General features: G+C 40.0%; 1 long non-coding RNA gene across 2 annotated transcripts; it reads left to right on the forward strand.

Annotated features, from left to right (window-relative positions):
* The first annotated feature begins 101 nt into the window (after window positions 1-101).
* Window positions 102-24,865, forward strand: LOC110126663 (uncharacterized). Of its 2 annotated transcripts, XR_011484598.1 has the most exons (6): window positions 102-533; window positions 9,004-9,100; window positions 14,603-16,468; window positions 17,857-18,110; window positions 18,489-18,583; window positions 24,654-24,865. It is a non-coding gene; the product is annotated as an uncharacterized lncRNA (long non-coding RNA). The 2 variants fall into 2 exon arrangements; XR_002310506.2 differs by lacking the exon at window positions 24,654-24,865 and having other exon boundaries at window positions 18,489-19,141.

Below are 24,865 nucleotides of genomic sequence, written 5' to 3' on the forward strand. Positions count from 1 at the left end.
CACCTTGTGAGCTCTCGCGAGAACGGAGGGCGCCCACCCCGCTCCTCCCGCTGCTATCCCCTGGTCCCCAACGTTCCGGACACCTAGGCAGCCGCAGACCACGCCCCGCCAGTGCTGGGTGGCTGCCCGGCCGGTCGAGGCCAGTCCACCCCGTTTGAGGTTGTGGAGGTGGCAGGGCGCTCCAAGCTGCTTAGCTGGGTGCCAGCGATCTGGAAGGAAGTTGGCTTCAACTCTGGGATGTCAGGGTTCCTGCACTGAGGGATGGAATTGCCTGCAGAGTTCTCCCACTGTGAGTGCCCAGATGAAAGGCTGTGGGGTCTCTCTGCTAAGTATGTAAAAACAGGAGTGAATTTCATCTGGTAGGAGTGGTTTGGGTGTGGTTCCGCCCAAAGAGAGGAAAGGATCTCAGTGGGTTGTTTTATGGGCATATTTAAAAGCCAGAAGTAGGAGATTGCCAGGGTCCAACACTGTCTCTGCAGGAGAGTGGGGCTGTCATCAGAAGCTGGGAAATCTGCTGTGGTGACATGCTCAAGGTATGCTGAGCAAATACTGTAGATTATAAAGCTTTGCCCTGGGCGCCTTAACTGTGTGAAATGCAAGTTCCTCTGTAAAGGGGACTGAATTCCTTCTAGCTTCTAGAGTGTTTTGTACATCAGTGTGCTCAAAGGCAATGCTGTGCTTGAGCCGCATAAATGCTTAATGGATGTTGTAGACTGATAATCAGACTTCCACAGCATTATGAATTTGGGTATCCATTTATTTTACTGAAAGATGTCCATCTTCTTTGCTTACGAGATCCATCAAATCTACGAGTAACTTTACAAAGAGTTTGAACAAAACTTAAATTTTATATAGCTTGTAACCCACCTTGGGCTCTTAGGAGGACTTGAAGGAGATGCCAGTATGAAGTGTGTTCTGTTGACTTTATGCACTACAAGTTTGGCATGTTGATAAAGCAAACCATTTTTAAAAACAAGAAAATATTAGTCTCAGTACTATCTGAGGAACAGCAGAGGTCACTGGAATAATTTGAGAAGACTTAAAGGAAAAATGCTGGAAAAGAGGGAAAAGGAGGCATTATCCCTATAACAAAAATAATGGGTTTATGACATAAAAGCCCTGTGTGCTAGATTTTGATATGATACAGATTTACTATTCAATTCCTTAAGGGTCTTCTGAAAATAAGATTTGCACTATCAGATTAGCATATTATCTTTTACTTTGGGAAAAGTAAGTTTGTAAACCTATTAGAACAGTTTCACCCCCTTTAAAATGAGGAGGTTTTGGATTATTACATAATCTCTTATTTATCTTCCAGTTCTAAAATTCTGTCATGCCAGGGACATCCTTTAGATGACTGGCAGACAGTTTTTATCTGCTCCTTGGTTTGGTAGACTGGCTTATGTAGCTGTGTTTTTGGTGTAACTAAATATAAATGAATCCTATGACTCTGAATCAGTACAATGATTGGCAAAGGACAGAATCTGCAAAAATACCTGCTGAGTTTTTCTTTATCATCCCACTAGGAGAATTGCCTGAAATTAACAGTTGATAAAACTTACATGTATTGGTAGTAAAAATGAGAGAGTTGTCATGTTAGTGATACAAAATATAATTTCAGAGGTTGGGCATTTAAATTAAACAGTGACTGTGACTTAAAATTATTCAGCACTTTGAAATATTGGGCAATTTAGAACCAAAGAGAGGGTATATTCAGGTAGAGATTTCTAATTCTGCTTTCTCTTTCACCAATCCATATTGCATACTACTATCTTCCTAAAATTTCAATTTCATGAAGTTACTCTCCTGATCAGAATCTTACTTTGCTTATAAATCTGTGTTTATGAAGCAAAATTATTAAAATTTGTATACTATCCACCAGTTTCTCAAATAATTGGACTTATAATATGAGTAAAATAGAATGTGAGTGGGTATATGCCTTAAAATATATTTTTTAAAGGTATTAATTTATTTGCTTAGCTGCACCAAGTCTTAGTTGCAACACTTGGGATCTTCGATCTTTGTTGTGGCATGCGGGATCCTTAGTTGCAGCATGCGAACTCTTAGTTGTGGCATGTGGAATCTAGTTCCCTGGCTAAGAATCGAACCCTGGCCCCCTGTGTTGGGAGCACAGAGTCTTGGCCACTGGACCACCAAGGAAGTCCCATGCCTTCAAATATCTTTAAGTATTCATTTAAGTTAATTTCTTATTGTAATAAACAAGTGCATGTCCAATGTGTATGTTACTGGCTCAGTCATGTCTGACTCTGCAACCCCATGAACTGAAGCCTGCCCAGCTCCTCTGTCCATGGAATTCTCCAGGCAAGAATACTGGAGTGGGTAGCCATTCACCTTACATTTATATATAAGCAAACAGGATACATATAAACTGTGGTAAGGTATAAAATAAACAGAATAATGTAATAGACATTAATGGTAAAGGAAGACGATCTAACTTAGATTGAGCAGTTTTGTTGCAACCTGAAGAAAGAGAAGGAGGCAACCTTGCAAAGAGCTCGGGAATGGTCATTTTCTGGTAGAGGGAATAACAAGTACACATGCTCTAAGATAAGAAAGAGCTTAAAGGTTTCTCAGAACTGACTGGTTATGGCCTGGGCGCCCTGAGCAGGAAGAGTGTCATCAGATAAAGCTGGCCATGTAAACAGGGGGCTGGCTGGGGCTCACAGGCTTAGGTAAGACATTTCAATTTTATTCCAAGAACATAGAAGGGTCATCCAAGAAGTACAATAATGAGAAGGTAAATAATCTGAATAACATTTTGTTTTATTTTATTTTTTAATTTATTATTTTTGGCTGTAAAGCACGTCTTATGGGATTTTAGTTCCCTGACCTGGCCCTCAGCAGCGAGAGCACAGAGTCCTAATCACAGGACTGCCAGCGAATTCCCATCATTTTATTTTTTCAATTTGGAAAAGTTCAAACATATAAACAGGGCAAGAAATTGGTGTAATGAATCCATCACACAGCTTCAACAGTTATCAGCTCATGATCCTTGATTGACATTTTTAGAAAGATCACTCTCTCTTCTTGTGGAGAGTGTTCTAGAGGAGGCCAGCATGTCAGCCTGGATGCCAGAAGACTATTGTAATAGCCCAGTTGTTTCTCAGCAGTTGTGACGTGATTTAGGTTAGTGACATTGATAAGAGAAAGAAGTTAATAATGTGAAAATGAACAGCACTTGGTGATTGATTGATTGACTCTAGGTATTAGAGGAAAGAAGGAGTCAAAGACTACTTCTGTTTTTTTGTCTTTAGTAACTGGCGGGTGGTGCTGCCATTTATTGAAATAGGGAAGATTGGAATCACAATTTCTGAGATGAAACTAAAAGTTCCTTGTTAGATATGTTAGCTCTGAAATGTCTTTTAGACATCAAAGTAGCCATGTCAGGTAGAGCTTTGAGTACTGTGCAAAACCTGGGGAGAGATCTGAACAGGAGGTAAGAATATAGGACTCCTCAATAAGCAAATATTATTCAAAACTTTAAGGTAAGCTTCCAAATAGGAATTTATATGCCAGATAAGAATAGACTTAGCAAAGTGCTACCTGTAAACACTAAAGTATCTTCTTTCATCTCTTCCCAAATATCTCAGGTTTGTTTTTGTTTTTTGGTTTTTTTAATCTCAGGTTTTTGATGAACATTTACTTCCTCTCTATCAGTTGTACTTATATTTCCCTTTTTCCTCAAGGTGAGGGTTTCTACAGTCTTGAAGAAAATGATTCATGATACCTTTTAAATAGGATAAGTTAATCACTGCCAATGTGTTAATATGTTACCTTTCCCAAAGAAAATAACACCAGTTACAGCCAAGTTTTCAAATACTAGATGTGGGGAAATTTTTCTCCTTATGGAAGTATTTCAGTTTTAAAAAATGAAATAATAATGGTTGAATTATTATTAGAAAGTCACCATTTTGCAACCTCAAATGGATTTAGAAATTGATCACCAATGGCTTGCTGGTATTATAAGAGAGAAAACCACACTTTATGTGTGTCCTAACAGAAGGATATATCAATACCTGTGAAGAAGTCTTGCCAATAAACTAGAAGCTGAACCTGGTCAAGCCTCTACAATGAGATATATTGAATTATAGGCAATACAGGGAACAGAAGAATATGGTAAAGAACATGTTAAATGACACAACATGGAGGCAAGCAGCAAGTCCAGACTGTGGGGAAAATATGCAGGACCTAATTTCTTCAACAAATGAATCGGAAGGAAAAAATAGAGCTGAAGAAACTTAGAGGTTGAAAGAAACATAAAAGGCATATCAACTAGTTGTAATGTATATGTTCACTTGCATCTTGATTCAAACATGCAATCTGAAAAAGAACAATAGCAAATGTCTATGTCATTTATAGAGAATCAAAAAATTTAAACATTGGCTATTTGATGTTATTAATAATTATTAATTGTAGTGATGATGTGTCTATATTTTTTAAGAGCCTTTATTTTTTAGAAATGTGTACTGAAATAATTGTAGATGAAATAATATGCCTGGAATGTGCTTCAGAATAGCATGGGAGGAGGAATGGAAGTAGGAGTTGTTACAGATGTGAATTGTTAAAGCCAGGTGACAAGTACATGAGGAGCATTATACTGTGGTGTCTTTTTATTTAGTTTTGGAATTTTCCATAATTACAAGAAAATGAACAAAAAGCAGGTCCCATTTAGAAAAGGCCTAGAAAAAGTGTTACAATTCATGGGGATTTAAAATTGTAAATGTTGATACAGAAGATGACTTTTTGGATTAGAGTTCTTTCCTTGCCCTCACATTAGCCAGCTTTTTCTACTCATAGAAGATCTTCATGACCCAGATAATCACAATAGTGTGATCACTCACCTAGAGCCAGACATCCTGGAATGTGAAGTCAAGTGGGCCTTAGAAAGCAACACTATGAACAGAGCTAGTGGATGTGATGGAATTCCAGTCGAGCTGTTTCAAATCCTGAAAGATGATGCTGTGAAAGTGCTGCACTCAATATGCCAGCAAATTTGGAAAACTCAGCAGTGGCCACAGGACTGGAAAAGGCCAGTTTTCATTCCAATCTCAAAGAAAGGCAGTCCCAAAGAATGCTCAAACTACTGCACAATTGCACTCATCTCACATGCTAATAAAGTGATGCTCAAAATTCTCCAAGCCAGGCTTCAGTAATACGTGAACCACGAACTTCCAGATGTTCAAGCTGGTTTTAGAAAAGGCAGAGGAACCAGAGATCAAATTGCCAACTTCCTCTGAAACATCAAAAAAGCAAGAGAGTTCCAGAAAAACATCTATTTCTGCTTTATTGACTATGCCAAAGCCTTTGATGGTGTGGATCACAATAAACTGTGGAAAACTCTTCAAGAGATGAGAATACCAGACCACCTGACCTGCCTCTTGAGAAATGTATATGCAGGTCAGGAAGCAACAGTTAGAACTGGACATGGAACTGGTTCCAAATAAGAAAAGGAATACTTCAAGGCTGTATATTGTCACCCTGCTTACTTAACTTATATGCAGAGTACATCATGAGGAACGCTGGGCTGGATGAAGCCCAAGCTGGACTCAAGATTGCCAGGAGAAATATCAATAAACTCAGATATGCAGATGACACCACCCTTATGGCAGAAAGTGAAGAAGAACGAAAGAGCCTCTTGATGAAAGTGAAAGAGGAGAGTGAAAAAGTTGGCTTAAAACTCAACATTCAGAAAACTAAGATCATGACATCTGGTCCTGTCACTTCATGGCAAATAGATGGGGAAACAGTGGAAACAGTGGCTGAAACAGTGGAAACAGTGGCTAACTTTATTTTGGGGGCTCCAAAATCATTGCAGATGGTGATTGCAGCCATGAAATTAAAAGATGTTTACTCCTTGGAAGGAAAGTTATGACCAACCTAGACAGCATATTAAAAAGCAGAGACATTACTGTGCCAACAAAGGTCCATTTAGTCAAGGCTATAGTTTTTCCAGTAGTTATGTATGGATGTGTGAGTTGGACTACAAAGTCGAGCGCCGAAGACTTGGAGAAGACTGTTGAGATTCCCTTGGACTGCAAGGAGATCCAAGCAGTCCATCCTAAAGGAGATCAGTCCTGGGTGTTCATTGGAAGGACTGATGTTGAAGCTGAAACTCCAATACTTTGACCACCTGATGCGAAGAGCTGACTCATTTGAAATGACCCTCATGCTGGGAAAGATTGAGGGCAGGAGGAGAGGGGACGACAGAGGTTGAGATGGTTGGATGGCATCACCGACTCAATGGGCATGGGTTTGGGTGGACTCCGGGAGTTGGTGATGGATAGGGAGGCCTGGTATGCTGCGGCTCATGGGGTCACAAAGAGTCGGACATGACTGAGCGACTGAACTGAACTGGGTATATATATATAAAGATATTTTTACCTGTAAAACTTAAAGCAAATGTTGCTAATGCCAGAGAGGAGAAACACAAAATCCAAACCCTATGGCTAACTCTGAGCCTCAGTATTTCTTGAGTACCTTTTCTCTTCTGATGCAGAAATGTGATCTGCTTCTGAAAGAATAGATACCTGACAAACAAACCCGAGATAATGTATACCAGGGCAACAAATTCTTAGTAACCTGGTAAAATGCATTCATTTGTGCAGGAGTGTTTTGGTTACGTAATATCTACATTGATATAATAATTATTCCGTCTAGTTAGTTTATTACATAGTATTATTTTTGCTTTTATATTAATGTATGCTAAGTTGCTCAGTCATGTCCGACTCTTTGCAACCCTATGGACCGTAGCCTGCCAGGCTCCTCTGTCCTTAGGTATTCTCCAGGCAAGAACACTAGAGAGGGTTGCCATGCCATTTATTGAGTATTTCTGAAAGTGAAAGTTGCTCAGTCGTGTCCGACTCTTTGGAACCCCATGGACTATACAGTCCTTGGAATTCTCCAGGCCATAATACTGGAGTGGGTAGCCTTTCCATTCTCCAGGGGATCTTCCCAACCCAGGGATAGAACCCAGGTCGCCCACATTGCAGGTGGAGTCTTTACCAGCTGAACCACAAGGGAAGCCTGAGTGTCTGATGGGCTGATTATTCTGCTAAGCTTTTTATATACTTTATCTCTATTTTTCTTATTTCCCCATCAGGTTGATATTAGGTGCTATATTCCCTCTTTGATAAATAAGGAAACTAATGTTGAGAGGTTATGAATATAATTTTCTCAAGATCACATAGCTTGTAAGTACAATCTGAATTCAGTAAAGTTCATTTCTTTTCCCCCTTCCCATGATGATCTCAATTAGAATGAATGAATAAATTCTAAATAAATTTTGGCATGCTACATGATGTCATTTAACATAACTAACAATTCAGCCTGATCCTTATCAATGGGCTTTAGATTTTAATTCTATATCTTCATTAAAGACAGACTTGAGAATGGTTATAAATGCTTCTCAAGGACGTATTATTTGAATGTAATAGGAAAGAATGGAAGTATTAAAGACTGATTGGTGAAACTTGGTGTCTCTCAATGCATTCACTTATCACTCAAAACTGTAAAGCATCAAAACACATTATAAGGTATTATAATAGCAGGAAGATCATCCATTGATCCCAAACCTCACCCAGTACCTTCCCCTTCAAGCTGTTCATTCCTTTGAAGGTGAATTTTGTGCAATAAAATGCCAGGTTTACAGGAACGATGAGGTGCAAATCATTCATTTATCAACTCGATAAGTATTTCTTGTCTATTATGGGCCTCTATGAGCAAAAAACAAGGATATAGTCCCTGCCTTCATCATGTAGCCTATAGGTCATTGGTAAATACAGGCAGGGAATATTCTGCCTGGAAATTCCATGGACTGTATAGTCCATGGGGTCGTAAATAGTTGGACACGACTGAGTGACTTTCTTAAATATTTTCTACTCAAAAACAAAGATAAATTTCTATATCATGGTGCTTTAAGACACCAAAATGGTTTGGCAATGATAAGTGCAGAGGTAGAAGTTTTATTAAATTATGCCATTTATATAAAATATATCAAGAATTTAAATGCAAGGCGTAGGTTCAGTTCAGTTGCTCAGTCGTGTCTTGACTCTTTGTGACCCCATGGACTGCAGCACGCCAGGCCTCCCTGTCCATCACCAACTCCTGGAGCCTACCCAAACTTATGTCCATCGAGTTGGTGATGCCACCCAACCATCTAATCCTCTATCGTCCCCTTCTTCTCCCGCCTTCAAGCTTTCCCAGCAAAAGGATCTTTTCCAATGAGTTAGTTCTTCGCATCACGTGGCCAAAGTATTGGAGTTTCAGCTTCAGCATCAGTCCTTCCAATGAGTATTCAGGACTGATTTCCTTTAGGATTGACTGGTTAGATCTCCTTGAAGTCCAAGAGACTCTGAATGCAAGGAGTAAACACATATTATTTACTTCTGAATGTGCAGGATCCAATTCTCTGACCACCAAAATAGGTGAGGTCCCTGTAACAGACTCACATACAAAATGGACCTTTCCTTCCTGACACTTACACAGACTTCTTTTTTTTTTAAACAATTTTTTTCCATTTATTTTTATTAGTTGGAGGCTAATTATTTTACAATATTGTAGTGGTTTTTGTCATACATTGACATGAATCAGCCATGGATTTACATGTGTTCCCCATCCCAATACCCCCTCCCACCTCCCTCCCCATTGCAGGCGGATTCTTTACCATCTGAGCCACCAGGGAAGCCCAAGAATCCTGGATTGGGGAGCCTGTCCCTTCTCCAGGGGATCTTTCCAACCCAGGAATCAAACCGGGGTCTCCTGCATTGCAGGTCGTTAACAACTAAGCTACCAGGGAAGCCCAATCTTTTCAGAACTTTTCAGAAAGTGCTACTTTGAATGTTATGTTGAGGATCTAAGTCATAGGACAGACATCTTAAAAGATTTCTTGCTTAATCTTGGACTTGCATAATAAATATTGAATTTCTTAATCTGTCCAATTTACCATGGTTTATAATTAATTGTTTTTCCTATTAAACCACACAGCCACTTTTCCAGTCAGCTGTATGGGGAGAAGGCGGAGGAAGGCTCCTTTTGAACCTACTCAGAGCTGCTTTTCCCCATTTGATAGAACATTGCCAAGGTCGGTAAGCCTAAAATTAACTCCACCAGCTGTGTTTTGGTTTGCTTCATATAGCACACGGGCTCAGGGGGCTAATCTGCTGGGCTTGCTTGCTGCTTCAGTCTGCTGTGCTTTTAAAGTTTGTTTGCCTGGCATGCATGTTGTGCACAAGAGGTGGTAACTGAACAGCTTGAAAGTATATAGAGACTGACAAATAAGTCTCTCCTTTAATCTTAAAAAAAAAACCCTAGGAACGATGATGGGGGGGTGGGGTGGGGGATGGAGGAGTCCCTGCTGAGTATGTCAGATGAGAGGCTTAACTTTTAACCTCACTGAAGTTTCCCAGAGAGCAGGCTGCTGACACGCTGTCAAAGACCGAGATGATGCTGTAGTTTCAAGGAGTCTGTGTTTTTAGCCCACTCATCTCCATGAGGTCCTGTAGCATGAAGGACCATATATAGACATAAAGAGTATCCCAACTAGCTGCAACTTAAAAATATCCTAAGGATCAGCAGCTGTTATTTCACCCACACAAATTCACAGTTGGCGTAATTAAATTGTGCCTGTTCTCAGTTCTGGAGCCCTTCAGGTTTTACATAAGGACTCATGTAGGCCCTCCATTCCCTTCCTCAGAGTAACTTAAAGCAGAATGGATGAATGAAAGGGATCAATCGTGAGCAGTTTGGGGTTTGCATCAATACAAATAAATAATGAAATGTGGAAGTCAGATCTTGAATTCCTACATAGACAACCACTGGACTCCAGGGACCCTGGGCAGTCCCTGGTCTTGGCTGTTTGTTCTCTCCTGCCCGTGGTTGCTACCACACTATCTTCTTGGCATCTCTCTGGTATTTTCCATAGTTGTCATAGTTACAACCACAGCAACCTGAGCAGGCCACAATCCTCTTATAGCTGGAGACATGAGCTACTACTTTACAAGATATAATTCCCCAGTTCTGCACCAACAATAATCATGTCCCAGATAATCAAAGCATTGTTTTTTCCTTGGCAGAAATATTCCAACCCTCCCAGAATATTACTGTCCTTAAGGTCTGTATGGCATCAGGGCAACTAGAAGGCATCTACAGAAAAGACAACCAAGATAATCAGTCCTGCCTTGAAATTTGATCAAGTATAACCAAATCCCTTATTTATAGGCTGTCTCTGTGTTTCCACACCAATCATTCCATTTGAGTACAGGACAAAGAGATTTAGTAAAATAAAGCCAGATTGGGCAGGAAGATTTCCTCTCCAAAACAGAGCTTTTAAAGGAAGTAATCTGATAATGCACTCCTTAAAAGGGATCTGAGATCTTCCTGGAGTCCTGAAGGATAAAGGACCATTTACAAGATTCAGTCAGTCAGTAATATTTTTTGAAGATCGGTTACCCATGTTAAGGGTAAACCAGTTATCCCTGTTAAGGGCGAGGATACAAAAGAAATGTACTACATTACAACTGTCAAGGGGCTCATTTCTAGCGGCAGACTAACTTGTAAACAAGTAAATACAGCACAAAGCCATCCCTCATAACGGGATTATATACCAAGGACTACAGGAGCCCAGCTAGTCAAAGAGAGTTAATGTGAAGAGGAAGATGGGGTCAAAGAGAGTTTTACCCAAAAATTAAGTCTTAAAGTGTTGGTAGACTTTCTCCCAGTAAGGAAGAGGGGCAGGTGATAGAGGAGTAAAAGGCAGACAAAAGCACTGCAGAAAGATGATGCAGCACATGTAAAGCCAAGAGGCATGAAAAAATACATGTGCAGCAAAACAAATGTTGACTGCTATAACCATTTGCACCTTAGTATGAACTCTTATTCATTTGACAAATATTTATTAAGCACTAACTATATGCTATTTACTTATGTAGGGTTTGGGGATTTGCTGCTGCTGCTAAGTCACTTCAGTCGTGTCCGACTCTGTGCGACTCCATAGACGACAGCCCACCAGGCTCCTCTGTCCATGGGATTTTCCAGGCAAGAGTACTGGAGTGGGTTGCCATTGTCTTCTCTGAGGGTTTGGGGACTTAGTAGGGTACAAAACTAAGTCCCTACCCCCAAGAAGTTGACATCCTAGTGGGCAGTAGATACTCTGAATTTGTCAGTGTTTTTACTCTCTAGTTGTATTTGCATTTTAATTATCCATGATTATGGCATGAAATCTCAAGCCTTATTAAAGGAATATTTTAAGAGAATAAAGGTATCCATAATGAAATAAGGAAGAGATTCTAGAATCAAAATTCTAAAGACAAAAGCAAACAATATTACCTAATGTATAAAGCACATGGAACTCTGCTCACTGTTATGTGGCAGCCTGGCTAGGAAGGGAGGTTGGGGGAGAATGGATTCATGTATATGTATGGCTGAGTCCCTTTTCTGTTCACCTGAAACTATCATAACATTGTTAATTGGCCACACCCCAATACAAAATAAAAAGTTTTAAAAAAGCTGACAATATTCCCAATGCTTATTTGAACTTGGCTTCAGTTGATACCACAGAATCACTATTACAATCCTCTAGGAGGTGCTGTGAATATTTAAAGTACAACCTTTTGCCATAAACTTAATGATTGTGTGGCCATATGGCAGACCTAAAATTGGAGCCAATGTGTGTGTGTTTAGAAATTAAGATGGACCCACTACTCCGTTCCTAAGAACAAAACCACCCCTTCCTCTTCTTCCTCTTTCCTCCCTCTGGTAACCTCCAGGGACCTGTGTTGTCTATCAGAGTCACTGTCTCAGGACTGTCATGCTTGCAAATCCCATAAATTGTCCCTGGACGATCAACAACCTTCACAGGATGTACTGGGGAGAAGGGAGGTGGTACCCAGCATAGCTCAAAAGGCCACTTCCTCCCAGGAGGCCCCAGTGGTTACCTTGGATAGAGCAGCTCTTTGTTCCCTGTGGCACTCTGGAGCCAACTGTGGCTGCCTGTCCTGCCATGTCTCTTAGAGAGCTTGTATATGGAAGATCCCCTGGAGAAGGAAATGGCAACACACTCCATTATTCTTGCCTGGAAAATCCCATGGGCAGAGGAGCCTAGCGGGCTACAGTCCATGGGGTTGCAAAAGAGTTGGACACAGCTGAGCAACTGAATAACAAATCATGGAAGTATATGAGAATCTAAGTTGGTGCTGGAAAGAGACCACAGAATCTTCAGGAAATGAAAGGAAATTTACACAAATTCTGTTGTGTAATTTTCTGCCAGTTTCTTGCAAGGTTTTTTATAACTCACTTAATTAAATGGCAACCCACTCCAGTATTCTTGCCTGGAGAATCCCATGGACAAAGGAGCCTGGAAAGCTATGGTCCATAGTATCGCACAAAATCAGACACAACTGAAATGACTTAGCACAGCACACACAACCCTACGAGGCAGATGTTATTGTCCCAGTTCTCTGGATGAGGATATAAAATCATATCTAGGATGAGGATATAAAATCATATCATATACATAGTTAATATCATATCTATGTCTAATATACATATCAGTAATAGTAGCAGATCCAGAATTTGAATCTAAGTCTATATAACTCATGTGTGCATGCTAAGTCCGCTTCAGTTGTGTCTGACTCTTTGTGACCCCATGGAGTGCAGCCCACTAGGCTCCTCTGGCCATGGGACTCTCCAGGCAAGAATACTGGAGTGGGTTGCTGGGCCCTCCTCCAGGGATCTTCCCAGCCCAGAGATCGAACCCGCCTCTCTTAAGTCTCCTGCATTGGAGGTGGATTCTTTACCACTAGCACCACCTGGGAAGTATAGGTCTAAGTCACGGGAAACCAAAATATTCTAGAGTTTGTCTATTTTTAAAAGTTGGGACTTTAGGTGATACACAAACACAGCATTGTGTAATATTGAATTACATAATAGGAAAATTGTCCCCTTTAAGTTCATTTTCATTTCTTCTGGTTATGTCAAGAAGGAAATCTTGGTTTGATGCTTGTTTGTTGTTCAGTCACTAAGTCATGTCTGACTCTGCAGCCCCATGGACTGCAGCATGCTAGGCTCCTCTGTCCTCCACTATCTCCTGGAGTTTGCTCAGATTCATGTCCATTGAGTCCATGATGCTATCTAACCATCTCATCCTCTGCCATCCCTTTCTCCTTTTGCCTTCAGTCTTTCCCAGCATCACGGTCTTTTCCAATGAGTTGGCTCTTTGCATCAGGTGGCCACAGTATTGGAGCGGTCAGCTGTACTTGATGCTAGCATGGTCTGATGCTAGCATGTCTTTAACACTTCTCTAACACTTAAGTCTCCCTTTCCATGAGAAGGCCCCACTCTTTAGACCCAGAGACTTCAGCAGGCAACAATACCTAGCTAGAGCTTAAAAATATTTTGCTTGCTCTAATTAAATTTATTTATATGTTCTTCTAGTACATGACACCTGGTGGGCTGAGGTCCATGGGGTCGCTAAGAGTCAGACACGACTGAGCAACTTCACTTTCACTTTTCACTTTCCTGCATTGGAGAAGGAAATGGCAGCCCACTCCAGTGTTCTTGCCTGGAGAATCTCAGGGACGGGGGAGCCTGGTGGGCTGCCGTCTATGGGATCACACAGAGTCGGACACGACTGAAGTGACTTAGCAGCAGTACGTGACACGTGATACTGGTTTTCATTTATAGTAGGGATATAAAATAGAGCGTATTGGTTAAGTTGAGGATCCCGAGCATCATGCCATCCAGATTCAGCTACTTTCTGGCTGTTTGACTTTGGACGAGTTAATTAGCCCTCAGTTTCCCTACTTGTAAAAGAAGTTTAATGGTGTCATCTACCACATAAGATTGAGGTGTGAATTCAAAGAAGCATTGCATGTCATTCACTTGAACAGTATTTAAAATATCCTACTGTATAGCACAGGGAATCATACTCAGTGTTTCATAATAACCTATAAGGGAAAAGAGCCTGAAAAAATAGATATGTGTAGCTGAATCACTTTGCTATACACCTGAAACGAGCACAAACATTGTAAATCAACTGTACTTCAAGAAAAAAATCTATACTGTTGCTCAGTAAATGTTAGTTGTGAGGGAGTTGAAACAAAAATGAGCTGACTTAAAATCAGGATTTCTCATCTTTGGCACCGCTGTCCTGGTGAGAGGCTGTGCTGTGTGTTGTGAAGTGTTGAGAAGCATCCCCGCCCTCTGGCCACTAGGTGTCGCTAGCACCCAGTTATGACAAAAATGTCTCCAGACGTTGCCAAATGTTCCCGCGGGGCAGAATCACCCCTGGTTGAGAATCACTGGTTTAAGGTAAAATATTAGGTGAAAACCAGACTTAGATATAACAAATATCTTAAGTATTGAGTGGGAAAAAATGAATCGAAAAACACTGCTCAAAGGCAGTGCTATTTGAATTTAATTCTAAAAGTCAGAAATTACTACTTCTATTTACAAGCTTATGACTATGTTCTAAGTTTTCTATCAAAGCTAAAAGTATTCAGACAACTCAGAAGGGGCTGAACTAGTAAGTACATGAAATTCATCTTTATTTTTCTTTGACCTCCTTTTCTTCTACTTTCTTTTCCAGAGTGTCACCCAAAACTTCCCTCTACAGACATACCCAGGAACTACCTGGATAGCATCCTTCATCCAGAATTCTTGTACCCCTCCCTCCCAATCAGGGGTACACCTTGCCTTCTCCCACAGCCCTATTTCCTGCTTTTTTAAAAAAATATTTTTTTGATGTGGAGTGTTTAAAGTTTTATTTTTTTTTTTTTACAATATTGTTTCTGCTTTATGTTTTGGTTTTTTGGCTGAGAAGCATGTGGGATCGTAGCTCCCCAACCAGGGATCGAACTCGTGCCCCCAGCAGTGGAAACCACCTGCCTTCCACGGAAGTCCCAGCAGACATATTTTAACTGTTTTCATTACCCTCCTACTTGTATCTCTTTTAAGAATAAAATTATATCGTGCAATACTAGAATAACTTATCTTCTGGGAAGAAAATAAAGAACATAATAATCTTGTTTGTTAGAATGTGGTAAAGAGATTTAGCTTTCGGGTGAGAAATCCACCCCAGACCTTTGGGCTTAAGATCTTGCTCTACACTACTAGGTATGGGACTGGGTCATGTCACTTAATTTCACTATATCGTAGTTTCCCAGTTTAATAAGTTAGATTACTATTTATCTTGTAGATTGTGAGGATAAATGCACAGTAGAAATGTAACTGTCGTTATAAATACATAAAAGTGCTTGCTTTTTTTTTTTCCTCCTTTATGGCTGAGGTTCCCAGTGTAGTGCTTTAAAGAAAAATTATCTCCATCTTTTTTTTTTTTTTCCCCATTTTCCTTCTGGTCTTGATGCATTCACATCTAAAAAATTGCCTATATCAACATTAGGAAGAAAAAATCCATCTGTAAAAGCGTTATCTGTTGGGTAGTAAAATAAGGGTTAGGGAGAGCCTGTGGAAGACAGATGAATTTGGGAGCATAACCGTGAATTATTATGAACTGAATCAGATAATGATTCCTATTACAGCTGCTGTATGCATGTGGTTCTGTTGCTGGAGCCAAATCAAAACCGAGCCGTTTATAGAGAGCGATGCCCGGAGCGGGACCTGTCAGCTACGAGGCGCAGGTTTCTTTTGTTGGATCACTTCCATCATGGGAAGAGTAGCACTTTGTTCTCGATGGGATAGGCCCTCTATGTAGTATGTAGATCGTCCTTCTCTGCACATAAAGTTTATGCCCAAACCACCATCCTTGGATTCATGGGGGGGCTTATCCACTTTCACGTTATTCCATACACCGTCACTTCTGATGAAGGAGGTCTTTGTGTAGAAATGAAGTGTGGCACTGGGACTATACTCATCAAATTCACCCGTCTTATCCTGCCTCCCTCCCTTCCTAAAGCCACTGGTTTGACAGAATGGTGGACTGTCTTTTTGAAAAATCATGTATGGCACCAGTGGCATATGGCATAGCTTGTGCAGCTGAGGCAGTGTCCTCCAGGGCGCAGTATATGCTCTAAATTAGATAGTAATGTAGGTGGTGTTCGTTCTTCTATAGCCAGGATTTACAGGTCTGGGGGTTTAGGAAATGAAAATGGGAGTTGCTTTTTTCTTTATTATCCCTCATGACTCACTAACAAACTTTTCTTTCTGTCCCTGTGACTTTAAGTTTAGAATAGAGGCCTTGGAGTAGGAAATGGCAACCCACTCCAGTATTATTACCTGGAGAATCCCTTGGACAGAGAAGCCTGGCAGACCACAGTCCATAGGGTTGCACAGTCAGACACAACTGAAGCAACTTAGCCCATAGAGGTCTTAGTTCCAAAGGAAGGAATGCTTGCTTCCACTAGAGGTCACAACCATGGTTCTGTGACGCTGGAAATTGGGACTGCCATCTGGCCACTGTGGGCTCCTCATACCAATGAATCAACAGGCAAAACAGGTGATTACTGTACCTATTGTGGTGATCGATCCTGACTACCAAGGGGAAATCAGATTTCTACTGTATAATGGGGATAAGGGAGAATAAGTCTGAATTGTGGGAGGTCTCCCAAAGTGCTCTTGCTACTCCCATATCCTGAGACTTCTGGCAAGGAAAAAACTACCACCCAGAGTGGGCAGCAGAAATGAAGGTTTGGGTCACCCTATCAGACGAGGAACCAGGGCAGCAGGAGTCTGGAGTTAACACTAATTATAAATATCAGCTACAACCATGTGACCAGGAGTAAAAGTGAGGTGTGTAATAGTTATAAGTGTGAAACAGAAAATTAGCCACATCAGTGATTACATAAACCTCCTCAATGCTTCAGACTATTCACCTTCAATTTGCGTCTGTTCTGGAATTTCCATTTCATAAGGAAAAGAACTTTTTAAAGTCTACTTTTTAAAGTTACCCTTAAGCACATTCAGTTCAGTTCAGTCGCTGGGTTGTGTCCAACTCTGCAACCCCAAGAACCACAGTACGCCAGGCCTCCCTGTCCATCACCAACTCCCAGAGTCCACCCAAATCCATGTCCATTGAGTCGGTGATTAAGCACATTACATAATATTAAATAAACCAACTAAATGTTTTTCACTGAAGGTTTCAATAGTTTAACATCTTCAAAATTAGCACACTAAATCACAGCTAAGGCAGTGTCAGCTTCCTATTAGTCACTAAAGTGCTTCGTGGATATTCCTAAGTGGTATTCATAGTTTATACTCTAGTTATTTATTCACTGATACAGTTCCCAGGCTAGCCTACACTCTCTGTATAGGCATTTTATTTTTTCTTTGTATGTCCAGTGCCCAGCTAATGTCCAGGTCCTAGAAATACTTTACCTGGGAAAATATGTATATGTGGCTGTTCAAATGAATGAGTGAACATGGCGTGTGTGTAAATTAGTAATTCTTAAGTGACTAAAAATTAATGACTGTTAATAAACATCCTTATAATCATTTAAGAAAGATGTAATGAAGAGAAGTTTGGGATCAGAAAGATGGGAGTTTGCCAGATTTGCAACATATTAATCATTAAGCACCTCATTTAACCTGAGTCTCAGTTTCCTCTTTTGCAAAATAAGATAACATCTTAACATCTTGCAGTATTGTCATAATGAGAGAGCTAATTTTTAGGTAGGAGTCCAGGGCCCTCAAGGAGAAGAAAAGGACAAATGTTTTTTTTTTTTTTTTCCTGCATGACTTTGTCTTAGTCAATATGACAATGTATCTTGCTCAAGGACATGTTTCTCCTTAACAAGAACCTTTTGACTAACCTTGTTATCTTAAGATGTGTGTTGTAGGAGTGTGTCTGGTAAGACCTTTCTATTGTTCTATTCTTGTTAATTTCAGATGTCTCTTGTGGCAGTGGGTCTGGTAAAAGCATATAAGGAAGGCCTTGATAAGACTAGTCAGGGGGACACACTCCATCCCCCTCTGATGTCTATGTCAGAAGCTTTCCCTGTCCCTTTTTTGCTACACAACAACCTCTTGAGTGATTGAGCCTGGTCCCTGGTCCCGAAGTTAAATCCTCAGACATCACAAACCTGACATCGCTCACCGTTAAGTTACCATCTTGGGGGCTCGTCCGGGATCTTCAGGACAAGGTAAGAACACGCAGAGCTGTAGCCTCTCTGCTTTCTCAGTATACATGTTTTCTGCTTTATTTTACTGCCTCTATGGTGTACCTGTGTGTGTGGGTGATTGAAAGCCTGTGGGCGAAACGTGTGGACCAAACTTTGGTTTCTTGGTCAGCTATTCCCGGTCTCTTTGACCATTCCATAACTGCCTGGGGAATTAGAACTACTAACCTAATCTGTCAGATTATAGACTTTCGAGGGATTTGTAATCCATGCCGTTACTGTGTACTTTTACTTAGACCCCAAGCATGGTGGTCACGGGGAACCCAGACTTGCTAGGAGCACATTTGGGAACGAGGTTCTACTCTAGCTCCAGCAGCGTCTCTCTTGGCTTCTTCCATACAGGGCCAGAGTCCCGAAAGCGAGTCCTTGTCGTAGCTGCGCCCCAAACTTCATGGGTGGAAGCGCTGCCAGCAAGCATGAAGTTTCTAAGAACGCAGGTTTGTTTGGAATCCCAGATTGGAAGCACAGTGTGCTTCTTCCTTTGGTAGTGCTAGTTCTTCGAAGCCTAGATAAAGTTCTCCAGTGATTTACTGATGGGGCAATGACTCGCCGTTTCTACTGCAGTCAGGACTGTACTCAGGAATGTAAGCTATCAATAAGAAGTAGAGATAATTTACACACCTGACATAGCGTTTAGTTCAGAGCTGGTTCCCAACAAAAAGTAGTTCTATTATTATTTACTGCTTATGTCCAGGAGTAATTCAACAAGTCTTTGTATAAATCATTGAAATTTCTGAATTAACATATTGAGTTTACTAGAATTATTTAGAAAACAGAATACAACGTATGACATTCTTCCTATACAGGGTCTTTACCGCTTTCTCTAGTTGTGTGAGCTCAAAGATCCAGCACAGCCAAAAAACAAATAAGATAAAATTGGTACCCCAACACCTATCCTATCCATGTTACAGAATTCTTAGATGAGTCAAATATACAAATGAAGGTTGTAAACTGTAAATGTTAAACAAATTGCTAATTTTTATTTTTATATCTTCCATCTGAGTGCTTTGGCTATCATTCTTTTTTTTTTTTTTTTTGTCATTGCACGATTTAAAAATGCATTTTTATGTCCTTGGAAAAATTTCCGTGTTTATTTTAAGAAAAATCAAAGCAAAAACTTGCCACTTACTTAAAAAGATATCATGAGCCCAGTGACCTAATATTTGCTACAGATTCATAAAATTCTCATCCTAAGATACATAAATATTGAAATAGCCAACAGAAATTTTAAAGGCAAAGTGTTATGAATTGTTCTGTTCTCATCACCATAGTTCTGTTCACTGAAAGCAGAAATTGAAGAAAACTTAGAAACTTAAAAAGTCAGTGGCATATTTCATCAGGCACCAAATGTGCCACTGACTCTCCTATTACCTTAGAAACTTAGGACACAAGCTTTATAGGAACATTGACTTTGTGTGTTTATGAGGTGAGCCTGTTAGTTGGGGTTTTTAATGTGGGTTCACAGCTAATAGTTCCTAAATTTAGCTGCATATCAGAATCACCCAGAAATTCACCCCAGATCTATTGTGACAAAATTATATGAGTCCCAGAAACAGTATTTTGAACAAACTCTCCACTTTTAGTGCTCTTCCCTTTGCTAGCGGTTCTGTACTTCTCGGGGTTCCCAATGTCAGGACGGAATCTGTCTGATATGTCATAAACATCCTAGTGTGACTTAATTTAATGTGCCATTTCTTCAGAAATGCTAATGGTGAAATTTGGGCCTCTATTATAGCTTGGGGTGGGGGTAGTTGAGGGAGGAGAAACTTTGCTTCCTGGCTCCCCCAAATGACATTACCTAGGGAAAGCTTCCTTTTATTACCTTCCCATAAAATCAGCCCTACATATCAATTATGCATCACTAAACAGCTGAATTTCAGGGAGAGAAAATGTAGGCAAAGTCAACAGAAAATCTGGAGAGCACCTGCAATATTGACTAGGAAGTCCCTACAAAGCTTGCTGGTTTTTTTTTTTTAAATGAAAGCAAATGTATACGACCTTTCTTAGGGACTAGTGACTTGTTCTCATTGGAGTTACTTAATATGGCTGGATCCCTACTTAGCAAGGATGTTGTAAGGAGATTCAAAAATTAGGTTAGAGTCTCTCAATAACAACATAGCAAAAATTACTCTTTTGGTTTGGTATTTCCCCAGTTAGTGGCACGTAGGATTAAAGCCTTTACTATGTTTTTTTTTTTTTTTTTGGCTGCTCTGCTGCATGCAAGATCTTAGTGTTCCCCACCAGGGATTGAACCTGAGCCCTTTGCACTGGAAGCTCGGAGTCTTAACCACTGGATCGCCAGGGAAGTCTCTAAAGCTTTTACTTTTTTTTTTTAGTTTTGGTTGCACTAGGGCTTCATTCGGAGAAGGCAATGGCAACCCACTCCAGTACTCTTGCCTGGAAAATCCATGGACGGAGGAGTCTGGTGGGCTGCAGTCCATGGGGTCACGAAGAGTCGGACACGACTGAGTGACTTCACTTTCACTTTTCCCTTTCATGCATTGGAGAAGGAAATGGCAACTTACTCCAGTGTTCTTGCCTGGAAAATCCCAGGGATGGCGGAGCCTGGTGGGCTGCCGTCTACGGGGTTGCACAGAGTCAGACACGACTGAAGCGACTTAGCAGCAGCAGCAGGTCTTCATTGCTGCACACAGGCTTTCTCTAGTTGCAGCAAGTGGGGGCTACTCTTTGTTGTATTGCACTGGCTTCTCATTGTGGTGGCTTCTCTTGCTGTGGAGCACAGGCTCTAGGTGTGGGCTCAGTAGCTGCGGCTCGAGAACTCTAGAGTGAGAGCTCAGTCAGTAGTTGTGACACTGGGGTTAGTTGCTCTGCCGCATGTGGCATCTTCCCGGACCAGGGATCGAACTTGTGTCCCCTGCATTGGCAGGCGGATCCTTATCCACTGTAACACCAGGGAAGTCCAAGCCTTTACTTTTGATACATGTCTGTCAGCTCCTTTAGTTTGACCTTGCCCTGGATGCCTCTGCCCAGGGCTGCCATAAGGCTCATAGAAGATGATTTCAGAATAGCAAGATTTCTGTAGACGGTCTAAACAGCTCTTGAAGTTGCTCTCATGGTCTAGGCACTCCTATTTCTCCTGTAAATTATTTGTCTTCCTATAATTCATCTTCCAAACCACTGCCAAAGCCCAGCTTTGAAATGTAAATCTGCTTATATCACTTTCAATGGGCACCCCAATATCTTCCAGATAAGTTCAAGTTCCTTACAATGCCTGTATAAGCCTTTTTAATGATCTGGACTTTTCATCATCCCCGCTATGTTAGCATTCTTGCCACAAACCATTGCAATTCCTTAAATTCTCTAAATCTTATGTTTCTGAGATTGTGTAAAAATTCCTCCCTCGACCAAGGACAGTATTCCCTTCATTTTGCTAATATTTATTGGTTCTTTCAAGATCCAACTTTGTTGTCAACTCTCTTGACATGGTCTTTGACCCCATAAGAGTGTGAAAGTGTCCCTCTTTTCAAGTCCAATGGTATCCTGATATATATATTAATACCTCTATCACAGTAAATGCAATATGCTGCAATTAATTTCTTATCCATCTTCCTTACTAGACTGTGAGAACATGGAAAGAAGGAACTACTTTCATTATACATTTCTCAGTGTCTAGTACAAAAAGTGCATTAATAAATATCTCTGAAATTAATGACTGTCAGAACAGATCACTCACTCCTTACTAAGATATGAGGTCAGATTCATGGTCAAACTTCAAGATAACTGTCACCAATAGAAACTGTAATGAGTAGAAAAAATTGTAGGGGGTGCTATTGAAATATGGTCCAGGCAGGGGAGGGAGGCTCAAGAGGAAAGGGACATACATATATAATTATGATTGATTCGCATTGTTATATGGCAGAAACCAATACAAAATCATGAATAAATTTTCCACCAAATTGAAGAAGAAGAAAATACAGTCCAGTGTACAAATTCTGAATGGAGAGTAGGCCTAGGAGCTCACAAAGATGTCTGGAAGTTGTAAGAATGGAACAAGAATGGAGTTGGTGGAAGTACATCTACTTTATTGAATTTTTCCAGGGACAGTTCTTATGATAGCTTAGACTTCTATCCCAAGTTTTATTTGAAGAAAAATACCTAGAAAGCAGGTGCCATAGATTAGTTAATCCTATTTCTCCTTGAAATCTTGACATTAACTTGTGAGTATAATGTTAAATGGAATAATTAATTTTGTGTAAATGAAGTATAACAAGTGATCATTATAAAATTATACGCTAAGTGAATTATTTCACATGCAACCTTGCAAATGATAACAATATTGTATTTGCTCAAATGACTTCAATATAAATTAGTACTGTGTTTGTACTACTGCCATAAGACTCTAGTAAGTGTTTGTTATAAATGAAGCCTACAAATAGGATCAAATTTGAAATATATATGAAGATTATTTTATTTTTAGATTTTGGAATATTTTATTTGTAATAGTAAGTAATGCTTCAGATAAAGATCTACAACTTCTAAAAATATCCTTTCAGTATTTTGTTTGGTTTTTAAATGGAAAAATTTATACTTATGGTAAACAAATCAATCACATATATACAGTAACAAACTTCTTCCTCTCATCCTAGACCCACAATTTCTCTCCAGATGTTGCTATTGTTAACAATTTCCAGAAATGCACTCAACATTTTATTTCCAAGTACAAGCTTAGACATGTGTGTGTTTTTGTGAGTGCATCACTCAAATAGATGTGAGTGCCTATAAATACAAATATACATATTCTAAGGAGAAATGATAATATATTTACTCTTCTGAACATGGTTTTTATTCTTCAGTATACCTTAGAGATCATGCCATATCAGCACGTATAGATCTACTTCATTCTTTTTAATGGTTGTATAGTATTCCATTTTAATGACTAGACCTAATTTCTTAAATCATTTGTTTAAATTGATGGTTAACTTGGTTTTTTTTTTTGATGGTTAACTTGTATTCTTCCATTTTTATGATACACAATGCTTCAGTGAACATTTCTGCACATATCTTGGCTTAAAGATTATTTTAAAATACAGGTTTATATTTTTACTAGAAAAATATCCTAATGTCCAATTTACTGTTGACCTTTTCATTTTTGTTACTTTTTTGTCAAATATAAATGTTACTTATAAAACCAGCATTATATCTCTTAACCCACACATGTATACACACACACAGACACACAGACACACACACACACACACACACACACACATATTATACAGATACAGGTGGGCATGTAGGTAGAGAGATAGGTTATCAGGATTTTATGACACAGGCTTTTAAGTGTAGAGGGGAAAGCAGACTAAATGTAACATATAAGAAACACATACTTCTGGAATTCTCTGGAGGTCCAGTGGTTAGGACTCCGCACTTTCACTGCCAAGGACCTATGTTTGATCCCTGGTTGAGGAACTAAGATTCCATAATCTCTGTGGTGCAGTCAAAAGGGAAAAAAAAAGAAATAGGTACTTCCAGGTCCCCCGGACTGGAGGAGATCAAACCAGTCAATCCTAAAGGAAGTCAATCCCAAATATTCATTGGAAAGACTGATGCTGAAGCTGAAGCTCCAATACTTTGGCCACCTGATGAGAAGAGCTGACTTACTGGAAAAGACCCCAATGCTGAGAAAGATAGAAGGCAGGAGGAGAAGAGATGACAGAGGACAAGATGGTTGGATAGATGACATCACCAACTCAACGGACATGAGTTTGAGCAAACACCGGGAGAGGGTGAAGGACAGTGAAGCTGGTGTCCTGCAGCCTATCGGGTCGCAGAGTTGGATACGACTGAGCGACTGACAAAAACAAAAGATCTCTTTACAGTGATGAGTCTCAATCCTCTGATGTCCTTCAGACCAGTAGGGTATATATATATCTGCCATAGAGCTTAGAATATGCTTGAGCAGTTATCTTAGAGCTTAGCCTTCAGCTTGGTATTTTCTAATTCTACAGAATTTATCTAGAAGAAAATTTTATTTTCCTGGGAAGGAAGCTGTTTTAAATCCTTAGATACATCATTAACAAATATTGAGGTGACTATATGCCAATTATATGTCAGTTAACCTATAAATAAATACTGAGATGGGATCAGAGGAAAGAAGCAGGATTAAAATACAAAATTTCCTTTAAATAACGCCTAAGAAAATAATAATAGTTGCCACTTATTTTTTCTAGGTGCCAGGTAACTCATAACTCTGTGCAGGAGTTAGTTAACATTATCTGTATCTTTTAATTTAGGAAAACAAAACTCAGAAAGATTAAGTAATGACCAACGTTACACAGCTAGACAGTGATATAGCCAGAACTTTATCAGACTCTCTGACTCTGAAGTCTTGTTTTCCTAATTATTGTTAAAGAGGGAAAAAAATTCTTCTTCCAAATAGCATAGTAGATTCACCTTTCTTTCATGCCTCTTTTCCCCAGTGTCCTTTGATCCTTGTAACACTAGAGCTCATTTGTTTATTGTGCTTCCTTTTCCTTTTGCTCTCAGTTTAGAAACACAGTCTTCAGAACATCCTTTCACAGCAGGTGGAAAACTTGTCAAAAACCCCAAGTATAGCAGAATTACCAAATTTAAAAGTGATGAAACACTGCACAGACCATCACAGCAAGGGTATACAAGAAATTGCAAACACATCTGAGGAGAACTGGATGACTGGAGGACAGCGGTTAGAGGCAAACCTTACTTTCTGTGTGTGTATG

Source organism: Odocoileus virginianus, chromosome 29, assembly GCF_023699985.2.
Source record: "Odocoileus virginianus isolate 20LAN1187 ecotype Illinois chromosome 29, Ovbor_1.2, whole genome shotgun sequence".
In the NCBI taxonomy this organism is placed as follows: domain Eukaryota; kingdom Metazoa; phylum Chordata; class Mammalia; order Artiodactyla; family Cervidae; genus Odocoileus; species Odocoileus virginianus.